The sequence below is a fragment of the Cyprinus carpio genome, chromosome B17 (genome assembly GCF_018340385.1).
Source record: "Cyprinus carpio isolate SPL01 chromosome B17, ASM1834038v1, whole genome shotgun sequence".
NCBI lineage: Eukaryota > Metazoa > Chordata > Actinopteri > Cypriniformes > Cyprinidae > Cyprinus > Cyprinus carpio.
In genome coordinates, this window is record NC_056613.1 from 3,491,128 (window position 1) to 3,503,807 (window position 12,680).

A 12,680-nucleotide genomic window follows, 5' to 3' on the forward strand; every position below is an offset into this window, starting at 1 on the left:
GCAACCTTGTGGCTGTTCGTCAGTTCTAAGACAAAAGCTTATTCAGTATAAGTTAATTTGGAGGATTAAATATCTACCCACAGGCAGTGTGAGAACCAACTGCAGGGTAAGGCTAAAAGTAGCCTAATGTTATTAGTGTAATGTAGGCTATAAACTACTCACACCATAAACCGCCTGTTTAGACAAGTACCTGATATGATGTCAGGCAATATTTTAATACGTCTGAATTTGTATTTAAAGTGATCACAACTCAATAAAAACATTCAAAGTCACAAATTATAAAGCTTTAATTTACATAGTTATTCAAACAGCGAGTAAATTATATTATAGATCAGTGGATGTGACATGAGCAGGTTTACATTTATTACAGCAATCAACACTTTTCATGTAATTTTCATTAGTTTAATGTTTCAAGTATTATTGTTTTTCTTTTTTATGAACCAGGGGCTTCATGGGTGGGTGGGGGGGGGATTTTTTTTTTTTTTTGTTAACATTCAGTCTGTTATAATTTAGGTTTAGTATAGTCATGATCAGTGAAACTACACCCTTTTATTAGCTGATTATCTTGTTTCGATCGATTGTGCAGAAAAGACGAATAAATAGCTTTTGTTTAGTTGCATCAAAAGTAAAGCGCAGCTTTGTCGCCATCCAGTGGAATATCAATATTCCACCATAAACTAATGCAAATGTTGGATGAGACACACTAGTTTGCGTTTTTATATCTAAAATGTAAATTTCATCCAAGAATCAAAAGAAAAACTAAATAATATCATATTCATTTTCTTATTACATGTTATTATATATTATGTATAAATGTTTATTTACACATGAATGTATAGTTATATTAGTGTATATTATATTTGCATTGTAACATTATTTTTTTATGACTAGTAAATGTTAAACATGCTCTTCAAATTAGTAAATAATAAAAATACAAAATAGGCTATTCTTGTTATTGTATTATTTGGTTAGGCCTACTTATTTAATTTAGTGTTGAAATGTTACCCAATAATAAAATAAAATATTGAAAACGATCATTTGATACCATCACTCTCCCATGCTTCTACACAGTAGTTTTAGTAGGGAGAGAAAAAAAAAATTATTTTGAGAGGAACAAGAGGGTATAAGTGAGGAACTTTTAAGGAACTAATTGTATATATTAAATGCCATTTAAAGTTACAATATATTACATTTGTGTATGTTACTGTAAAACGACACCCCTCTCTCTGATGTAGTGCATCTGCTTTCACAGTTCTGCTTCCTCTCTTGTCTGTAGCCACACCCACCGGGGGCCCCACAGTGGGAGCACCACCCTTCTCCAGCCAATGGCAGCGCAGCACGGCCACTCCATCACTCCTCAGTTTCCATGGTAACCGGGCTGCTCTCCTGAAAGGCGCTACATCATCAGCATCCGTCCGGCGAGGGCTGCTCGAGGCAGGCAGCCCTGCAGTGGATCGTATAGCAGGCACCTCCCTCATACACCGCACTGGATGGAAAAATGGAGTAGATAGTGTTATGGTGAGTACCCGGCTTCTGTCTTCTGCTGCTATGGGCTGCTGCATTTCTTATTTATTTTAATAAAAGCAGGGGACATTTGAACATGGATGAGATATGATGCTAGAAAGAGGTTTTAATCCATCTGAAGGCAAATTGTGGAGAGAGATAGCTTTGTTGAAGTGGCCTGCATAGGAAGGACCTGACGCATGCACAAATGCTATCTACAAGGGGGGCCAAGCATACATCAGAGCCTTTTAAAGCCTGGAAGGAGGGTTGTTTTCTTTTTGCACTATTGCTATATCTGTCTGTAAGGACAGGAATGTGAGCGTGTTAGTGTTTATTCTCCATCCTCCTTACACTGAAGCGTGGCCCGGTGTTTTCAGCTCAATTTCTGTGTATTTTTTTTTGTGTTGAGTGTGTTTGTTGTTTTATGATTATTGTGTTGCATGTTTGTTTGTGTTAAGCATGTTTCTAGGTGAATTGAATGTTGTGTTGCGGGCACGCCTGTGTCATTGCTTGGTCATGGTTCTCTCTCCTTTAGACACTGCCTCGTCACCTTGGGCCCAAACACACCCTGGAAGTGTGGCGTTGCATGACAGATGCTCTGAGATATTAGAATAGTTTTGCTTTCTTCTTGATAAAGCTGCATGTGCACGTCCTAAGGTGTGGTGTTGCACCACAGGCTTAGAATTAGCATCCATGTTTAACGTGGACGAGTTAAATTGGTGGAAAGGGGAATTTGTCTTTAAATGGAAAAGTAAACATGCTATAGTATGTCAAGTTCTCATCATATGACAATATACATAACAATATATACATACTATTCGCTATGTGGAACACCACTGTATATCGTAAACTTAAATTGTTTTTAAGGTAATACCATATTATCAGCATATCGTTTAATGCAGAAATGTTAATTTTGTGGTACTTTGCTTTGATGGCACCAGCATTCTAGCTAGTATGGAATCTGATGATCATGTAATCAAGGATGATTCGTTTTTTTATATTAAAAAAATATTAAAAATAAGAAAACAGCAACATGCACTAAAATTTGAACTAAAATTGAAACTAAAATGGACAACAAAAAACATTCAAAATATTAATAAAAGCTTTAAAGATAAACTCATGCAAAATATTAATTAAATCTAATAGTATGTCCATAACACTAATACACATACAATGAATTGTTTCATTGTATTATTTCAACTATCTTTTGTTTATTATCAAATGTGTTTCATGTATACATTTATAAATAGAGAGAAATATTTTTTTCAGTAATTATTTGCAAAAATATGTATTTATAAATTCTTTTACCCCAATGAAACAATCACTAAATAGACTAAAATGGTAAACATATGCATTGTGAATATTGTAATAAGAATAATTTAGCTTATTGCTAGTCTATTTAAGCACTTCTGTTATGTGTGACCTAGACATGATTGAAAAAAAAATTCCAAACACAGGTGTATGTTGGTCAAACCAATTATTTACCTATCTTTATATAATAAATAAAACATTGTACTATATTCCCAGTTTATGTAATCGTGTAGGTGTAGAATCGGTAGGTAGTAATAAATTACATTTAAGGTGGGTAAACAACTGAAAGGGAAGATTTAAGGTAATAAATGCAGCAGATATAATTGATTTGAGTCTGTTGAAGTACTGACTTTTTATTATTTTATTTTTGTCCTTACGGTGTGCTTGTTTGTGTCTAGAAATGTCTTAAATCTCCTAGGACAACTGTGTATTTCAGTTGTGTAGCTTTAGGCACTGTTGCAGTTGGGTTTTGGGAAGCGATTCCTCTGTGATCCACCCCTCCCTCCCCCACGAGATCTCTGTTTTATTATGCTGATGAGGGTTTGTGCTTAAAGCAGGGTTAGACGCTTGTCTGTGTCTGTGTTTGAGTGTGGAAGGCAGGGGTTGGGTGGCAAACAGAGCCCTCTTTTCCACAGCATTGACCCCGGTTAAACAGACCAAGAATATTCTGTGTAGCTGTCTGCTATTGTTGCACTGCAAGCCCTGAACACAAAAATGCTCTCTAAGCTTGTTATGACGGGGACCAGATGACCCAGAATTCTAGTGATGGGTGAGATCTGTGATCTTGAGAGCTGAGGGCACAGCTAAGGCCTTTAGCAGAGTGTGAAATTAGCAAAAGCATGCTGAAAATGTTGTATAGTTTAGCAAACCTGTGCAGGGTTGCATGCTTTCATGGCAGATTCTGTTTCTTTAAATGTCCTGACATTGTAAAGTGTAAATAAGCTTTTTAAGTGCCAAACCCAAATGCAGTTTAAGCGTGACGTGAACTACGGTTTGTTTGTACTTGAAAGCTGTTGTAAATAATGATATAATGTTGGCTTTTTCTAGCTTGGTAATTTCCCATTTGAACACAGTGTGCAGTCAGTCTGTCTCTGTATCATGTCCGCACACTTCTGTCATCATTCAAACATAATGAGAGCAGCTGCCATCTAACATCACCACCCAGGGTGTGGCAGCAGCCACTCGGGTAATTGTTCTCTGTGAGCTTTGAAATATATTTAATAATGCTTTAAAAAAAATGCTTACAATGAGTTTATCACACTTAGTGTTGTTAAATGTTTCAATAATAACGAACAGTAGTCTGAAAACTGTATTGAATCCAAATCAGTAATTCATATATAAATTGCTTTTCAGCAATGCTGTTATATTAGCAAGGTTGTATTTTATTTTATTTGTTTTTAATGAAAAATTTAAATGTGCTGAAAATGTCCTGTGGCCGTCTAAGATTTGGAGAAATTGCTCATAAATGGAGCCTCTGCAGTGAATGGGTGCCGTCAGAATGAGAGTCCAAACAGCTGATAAAAGCATAAGTAATCCACATAAATTCTGTCCATCAATTAATGTCTTGTGCAGTAAAAAACTGTGCATTTGTAATAAACAAATCCATCATTGAGATGTTTTTTTTGTTTTTAACTTCAAACCATTGCTTTTGGCTTTATCTATAATATTGCTTTAAAATTATTTTGTTTTTTTTTTTTTTATTGTTTTGGAATTTGTTTTTTTTGGTATTTCTTTAATCTGTTTTATGTATTTGTATTTACAGCCCCCAATCTGTTTTTATTTATTTATTTTATCTAATTCTTTATTTAACAGGGGCAATGGGCAAAGTTGAGTAACCCTTTCAAAACACAAGAATATTCAGTGATCACAAACTTGGCTCATCTTTAACCATATTTTCAAATGTAACTTAAACTTTTCAAAGGTAAAACACTGTCTAATATTCTTTGGTAAATTTTTCCAATTATTAACAACTCTTACAGAAAAGCTGAAAGACCAAAATCAGCAACTCTAAACTGCGCTGCACAATCACCTCTTGACGAAGCTCTTGTTTGTCTTCTATTTTCAGTACGTGAAGAAACAAATTCTTTCAAGGGTGAGGGTGCAAGGTTATTAACAATTTTGTACATTAAACAACAATTGTAAATGTAACAAAATTGTCAAAAGTATTTACTTTTTAATTATAACACAATGATTATATCTGTTAGGTTTCTTATCCAATACTTTTGAAGCACATTTATACAAAGTATATAAAGAGTAGATTTTCCTGCTTGTGACCATGAAGTAATACGATAAGAAAAATGAGAAACGATCAAAGAATGCAAAAAGATTGTTTGTACCTGGTGGATGACAAAAAGGGACCCGAGCCTAGAGAGAAGAATATGGGCGGGCCTTTTTGCCAGTGAGCAACCACCTAACAACTATCCAAAACACCTTAGCGACTACATAGCAGCATGTTGGCAACCAGCCACAACACCTAAGAACTGTGCCTCTCAACCAGGGACCAAGGTCATGAAAATTTTAAATATCCTAAATACATACAGTGTATATATAAATATATATATATATATATATATATATATATTATATATGACCATTTTTGAGATTAGTACAAAGTTATGGTAACAGTCATATGCTCATTAAGACTGCATTTATTTGTTCAAAAATACAGTAAAAACAGTAATATTGTGGAAATTTATTATGATTTAAAATAGCGGTTTTACTTTAAATTATAATTTATTCCTGTGATGCAAAGCTGAAGTTTCAGCATCATTACTTCAGTGTTCAGTGATCCTTCAGAAATCATTCTAATATGCTGATTTATTATTAATGTTGGAAACAGTTGTGCTGCTTAATATTTTTTGGAAGTGATACTTTTTTTCAGGATTATTTGATGAAAAAACAAACAAACATCATAATTCATAATAGAAATCTACATAGAAATCAAATTGAAATGCACTGTTGCAGCTTTCCTTATACGTACCGGAGGGGAAGGTTTTTCAGACTCTGAGACTACACTACACTGTAGCATAAATAGTGCATAATATAAATACATAGTGTATAGTGTATAGGGCCATTGTTCTAGAATCATGGTGATATAAGTAAATGCAACTCATTTGTTTTTGTTTTTGTTTTTTTATATAAAAATGTAGTCTACTTGTAATTTATGTAAACACATTTTATATACACTGAAAAAAATGTTGTGTAGTATTTACTTTGAAAATATTTTCACTCATAAATTGTAGTAAATTTCAAAAAGCATTATGTTAAGCAATACACTGAATTTAACATTTTGATGTTAAGTGTTTTTAATAGGTTAAATATTTGCTGAAGCAGGTCAACTGTGATGGTAAAGTGACTTTTAAATATTGTTTTTCCTTTGTGGGGTTCAGGAGGTCAGGTTGCCATGGCAGCAGTAGTAATGAACTTGCTGAATAAATGACCTTAACCTTTAACCGCATTGATGATTGAGGTTAAGGGTTAACAATGTATTGATTAGGAACAGGTCAAAACTGTCCTGTAGAAATGATGGACAGTTAAACAGAGCTTCCAAAAACATTCAGTTGTAATAGGGCCACGGCAGGGCTCATTGTGCTTTGACATCATGTCACATGTCATATAAAACATTGCGGGCAATAGGGGCATTACCATGGTAAAGAATGGTCTGGCTGTGAGATTGTGAGTGAGATAAAACTGCTTGAGCTACAAAGCCACATTACTTATTTTGTCAGTCAACATCTGAGCTGGTTAGGTGAACTCTAATTTTTATGATGATTTGAACTCAATATGCTGTATTTGCCGGTATTTTGAGCATTCCACCCTGCAACACTGACTCTACCAAGTGGTCTGTGGGAATGTTTGGAGAAACCCTTTGAATAATATTTTTTGCTCTTTGGTTTTCTGCGGAAATTATGCACTTTCCCTTTAGCTTTAAGTTACTGACCCTGTAGTCTACTTTTGTCATTTTGTCCTCACAGAATAGCATGATAAACAAGGACACATTTATATTCTAGAGTGAAAATAAAACTGCTTTATGGAAATGTTAGCCTCACAGGCTCTCTGTGACCCTCATATTTATAAATAAAAGCGTGTTTCTGCTGACTCATACAGGATTTTGCTCTCAGCTCCTTTCAGAGAGTGGATCTGATTCGGTGGAACCCAGAACACATGTAGACGTGTCTTGACTGTGATTTCTTCCCTTATCTTAAGATGCTGGAGGTTTGTTGTCCCAGCCATGCTCTTTACAGAATTAAATATCAGGAAATGTCAAGGCTTTTAATATATATTATTAAACTTTTATTAAATTTACTTGATATTCAATCTTTCAACTCACCTTTGTAGTCTTATGCATTATAACTGTGTTTGGCAGTTTTCATTATATAAAATTCAGAACTAATATATTTAATAGTTTAGTTGTATTTATTTTTCTTTTTTTTCTTTTTATTTTATACAATTAAGAATAAGATTATTTATTAAACATTATGGACAAAAGGAATTGAACAAAAAATTTTTTTTTGTATATTAGTTATATTTAATAGTTTAGTTTTATATATTAGTTATACTATTTTATATGCATGAAGAAGAAATTAGTTTATTTATTCAGTGATACTGACAGGAGAAGTTGACTATTATTACAGGAGAAATAAACTATGATTGTTTTTTAATAAACATTATATGTAAATGCACTGTAAAACAGTGACTGAAATAAGACACTATGTATAATAGAAGAAAAGTCCTCTTTCTACAAAATGGTGGATGTCGCAATTTGTGAGGTCATTGCCTCAAGTTTCATGAATTATTAAAGTCCATTGGATACTTCATAGACACAGTCGTCTCTGATTTGACCTGCCGTCATGCAGCTCATTGTTCCACTGGATGTGTAAAGCTGTGATTATATTTGTATCTGATCTGTGTAGATACTGTGTAGAACTTTTTTGGTTCTTTAAATGCCAAAATATTGAATATTATTAGTTAACATCTCATGCATGAGCACAAAAATACAAATGCTGCTTGTCTCTCAGAAGGCAGAGGAAGTAACATAGGCCAAATTAAAATGAAGTCCCGTTTATTTTAAATCCATTTTTTTTTTTTTTTTATGGTGTTCGAGGGCAAGACTTCTTTAGCTGATTTAGCTGTTTGTACTAAAGCTGTTGCTAGAAGCATAAAATCTGAGCATGGACTGTCTCGTCTGACCTCAGCATCTGGTGTAGGTCAAGGTCAGAGGAGACAGAAGCAGAAGGGAGTGAGTGGATGTGATAGATACACAGATGTTCTGCCAGGAACGATGCTGCAGGTGTGTGACTGTGAAGGGTAATGAACCATAAGCTGGCAGTATTTACTTTTCTCTATCATTCCTCCTACAGTCTCATTCATTATTGTAAAGGCTCTTTGTGTTTGGCCAGTATGCGACGGCCAAAAGACTCTAGCATAATGGTGGTTAACTTGCCAGAACATCCACACTTTCTTCAGTAAGTTTAAAATATAGTTCACTGCTCAGTTTTTTTAAAGGAATAATTCACTTAAAAATGTACTCAACTGCAAGCCATCCAAGATGTAGATGAGTTTGTTTTTCATCAGAATATTTGGAGAAATTTAGCATTTCATCACTTGCTCACCAATGGATCCTCTTCAGTGAATGGGTGCCGTCAGAATGAGAGTCCAAACAGCTGATAAAAAAATCACAAGTAATCCACACCACTCCAGTCCATCAATTAATGTCTTGTGAAGTGAAAAGCTGCATGTTTGTAAGAAACAAATCCATCATTAAGAACTTTAAACTGTCACTTCTGGCCAAAATACCAGTACATATTATTTTATGATGATGCTTCCTCCAGTGAAAAAGTCCATCACCTCTTGCTCTCCAAAATCCACCAACATATTTTTTTTAGAACTGCTTTGATTTGTTTAGATTGTTTTTGCTTGTTCCAGAGGACTCGTATTTTAGTGGAAGCAATGGTTTCAAGTTAAACATTTTCTAATGCTGTATTTTTTTATTTGTAACAAATATACAGCTTTTCATTTCACATTAATTGATGGACTGGAGTGGTGTGGATTGCTTGTGTATTATTACGATGTTTTTATCAGCTGTTTTGACTCTCATTCTGACGGCACCCATTCACTACAGAGGATCCATTGGTGAGCAAATAATGTAATGTCATTTACCCAAATCTGTTTCAATGAAGAAACAAACTCATCTGCAATCTTGGATGGGCTGTGGGTAAGTACATTTTCAGCAAATGTTATGTGCTAATATATTACAGCTCTGATATGCATAAAAAGGCTTTGGAGCAGGAGAACTACTCCTGTGGTTCTTTGGAAGCCAGTTTAGAACTTAATCACGGATTTGCAAAGGGATAATAAAGGTTCTTCATAATCGATTTTATATGCAAATGTGAGACAGCCACTTAAGATTTAAGATTTAAAATGATGTAGTCCTGACAGAGTGTTACTTAGAGTTCTTTATTGCATGTTAGAAGCTCATGTAATTCTATCAGAATTTAATGCTCCCGTATAAACAGTTTTATCCTGATGTCTTTTTTTTTTATTCCGCTTTAGATTTGCTCCATTTCTTGAAGGTGTGAGGAACATTTGAGAAGGGGGGGGGCAAATGTCTGCAACATATCTGCTTGTGGATACAATTAATAATTCAGTGGATTTGGGACAGAGCCCCAGAGAGAAGACTGCTACCTGCAGAGAGTTTCAGGCTTTACACTGTATTTATAAGCAGATGTTCAACTGTAGACCATTTCTGTAGACTCTCTTTCTCCTGTATGACGTTGCAAAGTGACACAGCAGAACTAGATTGCTCACATTATAATCATCAAAGCTGTCTCCTCTGCAGGCACACAATACAGATGGCTTTGCTGATTCTTAATGGGATATCTACCCAGAGGAAATGTTATTTATCAGAGGTTGCTCTTACAGAGATCACAAGACTTAATTGAGTTACCAGTTATGTTTTAAGTATCTACTTTGTCTCAGATGTTTCTCTCAAAATTCCTTGAGAGAAATAAACACATCACTGAACAATTTGATGTATCGATTTACATTGAAAATTTTCATTTAGAAATTGCTAGTAAATTTCACAAGTATTTACATTTGATGACATTTCTACTTGTCGTTTCTTTGTATTTTTATGAAATTTGCTAGCAATTTTTGAGTGAAAGGTTCTACACCACAAATGTGTTTTTTATTTCACTCATAAATAATTACAAAGTATCCATAAGTAACACATATAATTAAAATTAAATTTTGAAGTAGAAAGACTGAAATAGCATTTTCTTCTAAAATGTACTCCAATAATCTGTTTTATTTACAACTTCAAAAAATATTTTTTAAGTGCACTTCAATAATCTTTATTTACAACTTGAAAAATATATTTTTTTACAGTTTAACAGACACAATAAGACATTTGTTGACATACAGTAAGAGTTTAGTGCTATAAAATGAACATTGTACTGTAGCTCAGGTCATTTGAACTTGGAAGAATTTCATGAGAAATGTGTGAATTCACATCGAGATCTTAGACTTCTGTCTCTTGGCAATTCGTAACAGTTTGAGATGTTGTTGAGATGTCTTCTGATCTTATTTTCAGATGCAAGCAGGAGCCTTGAAGGAATAGTTCACCCAAAAATGAACTGTCATTGTTTACTCGCCCTCATGCGGATCTAAACCTTTATAACTTTAAGTGAACACACACAGGGATTTTTTTCCGTACAAAAAAATGATACAGCCCCAGGTCACTGTATGCTTTTGGAGTATGAAAAAATAGATAGTAATTTGGGTTTGGATCAACATTTTATTTTTTTGTGCTTTAAGCAAGTCTATTTGCTCTCCGTTTAATCTCATGACTAGCTCCGTTGCATTGCTTGGCTCGCTCTCATTACAGATGGGTTGTCATGTGGAAACGGCTCCTCTATAACTCAAATGATGCCAGTCAAAGTGAATCACAGCCTGACTGGAAATAGGTTTTAAATGCAGTTAGAAGGTTTAATGTGGGTGTTATGGGATTACTAGGGCTGCAATCTGTAGAGACTCAAGTCACCCACACTGCCATCATTCACTCCCAGCGCTGCTCTACACGTCTCTATTGATTCTGGTTCACTCATTTATCTAAACCAGCATGAAATATACAGAGAGATGCCATCTCAGCTATTCATTGAGACTTCTGACCCTCAACCTCATTCTGATGCTAAATAAAGAACTTAGTCTCTGCATAAAGACTGCTGAGAATATGCACAGTCACCTTCTGATGTTTGGTGACATTGGCTCTGTTGCTGCTGGAAAATTCATCATATCATAATATTATAACAGTTATATTTCCTTTTAGTCAGTAACTGCTCTGTGTTAAATGTACACTAGGACAAATGATAAACAAGGTATTTAATGTTTACCAGAGAGCTTACTGCTAGTATTACAAGGACAAAGCCTGTTTATGCCTGTGAATGTTTTAATGCACTCTCAGAAAAAAAAGGTACAAATGCTCTCACTAGGGTGGTACCTTTTCGAAAGGTACACCTTTGTACCTTAATTACCTCTAAAAGGTCCATTTTGGTACCTTAAAGGTACATATTTGGACCTAAATATTTGGACATTTGAAAAAATACTTTCCCAGTGACAACTTTTGTATCTTTTTTTTTCTGAGCTTGTGGTAATTTTTATGGAGGTCAAAACTTACATAAAAAAAAAATATATGAAGGAATCAGTTATGAATTTAATAATTTAGACGGAAAGAAAGAAATAATTTTTTAACTGACAAATTAGTAGACAAATTTAACTTGCATTTATTTAACATTTAATTAAATTCATTTTGTTAAACATAGTTAAATAAAACAGTATCTACTAAAGTGGCACTAAGTCGTGAGAGGGAGTGACTCTTAAAATTGAGTTGAAAGCTGATTGGTTGCCCCTCAGGTGAACTGTCAATTTTTTTTTAATTAATTGACAAATGGATAAAGAAAAGCATTTGATTAAAAAAAATAAGAAAAAGAACTGGGAAATTATTATTATTTTTTTAAATGCCATTTAAAATTAGCTTTTAAAAGCATTAAATAGTTTCAATTTTCGGTCAGTTTAAAAAGTGATCCATTTCCATTTTATGTTTGAATTATTAAATTGTTAACTGGTTCCTTCATTTTGTAAAATTGATTTACAAAATCTTTAATATTTTCATTAAATTGCAAAAATAATGTCTGTTTATTATTTTTGTCTGATTTCCCAAACATTTAATACATTTTCAAAGTGCTGTCACAGAGACATGCATATGATTTGTCAGGGCATCTATTTCAGTAATATTAAATTGTAAATTGTAGTAACAACAAACATAATGTAAAAAACTAGATAGTTCATTAGTGCTATTCAGCAGTTAAATGTTACTGTAATCTGAAGTGTGACCCTTTTTCTGGGTCACACTTTTGGGATGCATCTGCATCTGTGCATACTTCATTGTGATTTCTGTGGGTGTCAGATTGTGGTGTGAGACTGTATTCGCTAAGAAGCAGGAATCTGACCCATTTTGAGTTCTAACGGAGGTTGCAGCTCATTTCACAGGATTTTGTGAAGTCAGCAGAACTGATGGCTGGTTTATTGAGTGCCTGGGATAATTAAGTAAAGCATTTGGCTCTTGGACAGCAGCACATAAAAGGTCATTCTGCCTTGTATTATTCATCTGCTGTTTATTGTTTATTTGCAATGACACTTTAGTAGTGTGGAAATAAAACAGACAGGGTGACAGATGTGGATAAAGATGATTTTGCATCAGCACATCATATGGCATCAATTCATGGTTTGAAAGCAACATTATGGAGAGAGGACTCGTATTTTAGTCTGAAGCACTTATTACTTACAAACTTGCAGCTTTTCACTTTACA

At 34.1% G+C, this 12,680-nt stretch overlaps 1 protein-coding gene across 3 annotated transcripts in view; it reads left to right on the top strand.

The window, feature by feature from the left end:
• Nucleotides 1–1,366: 1,366 nt before the first annotated feature.
• Nucleotides 1,367–12,680, top strand: part of LOC109106976 (A-kinase anchor protein 6-like) — a 128,443-nt gene continuing 117,129 nt past the window's right edge. For all 3 annotated transcript variants that reach the window (XM_042743211.1, XM_042743213.1, XM_042743212.1), the window contains exon 1: nucleotides 1,367–1,518. The gene's annotated coding sequence lies outside the window, so the exon portion shown is untranslated. The remainder of the gene's footprint in view (nucleotides 1,519–12,680) is intronic.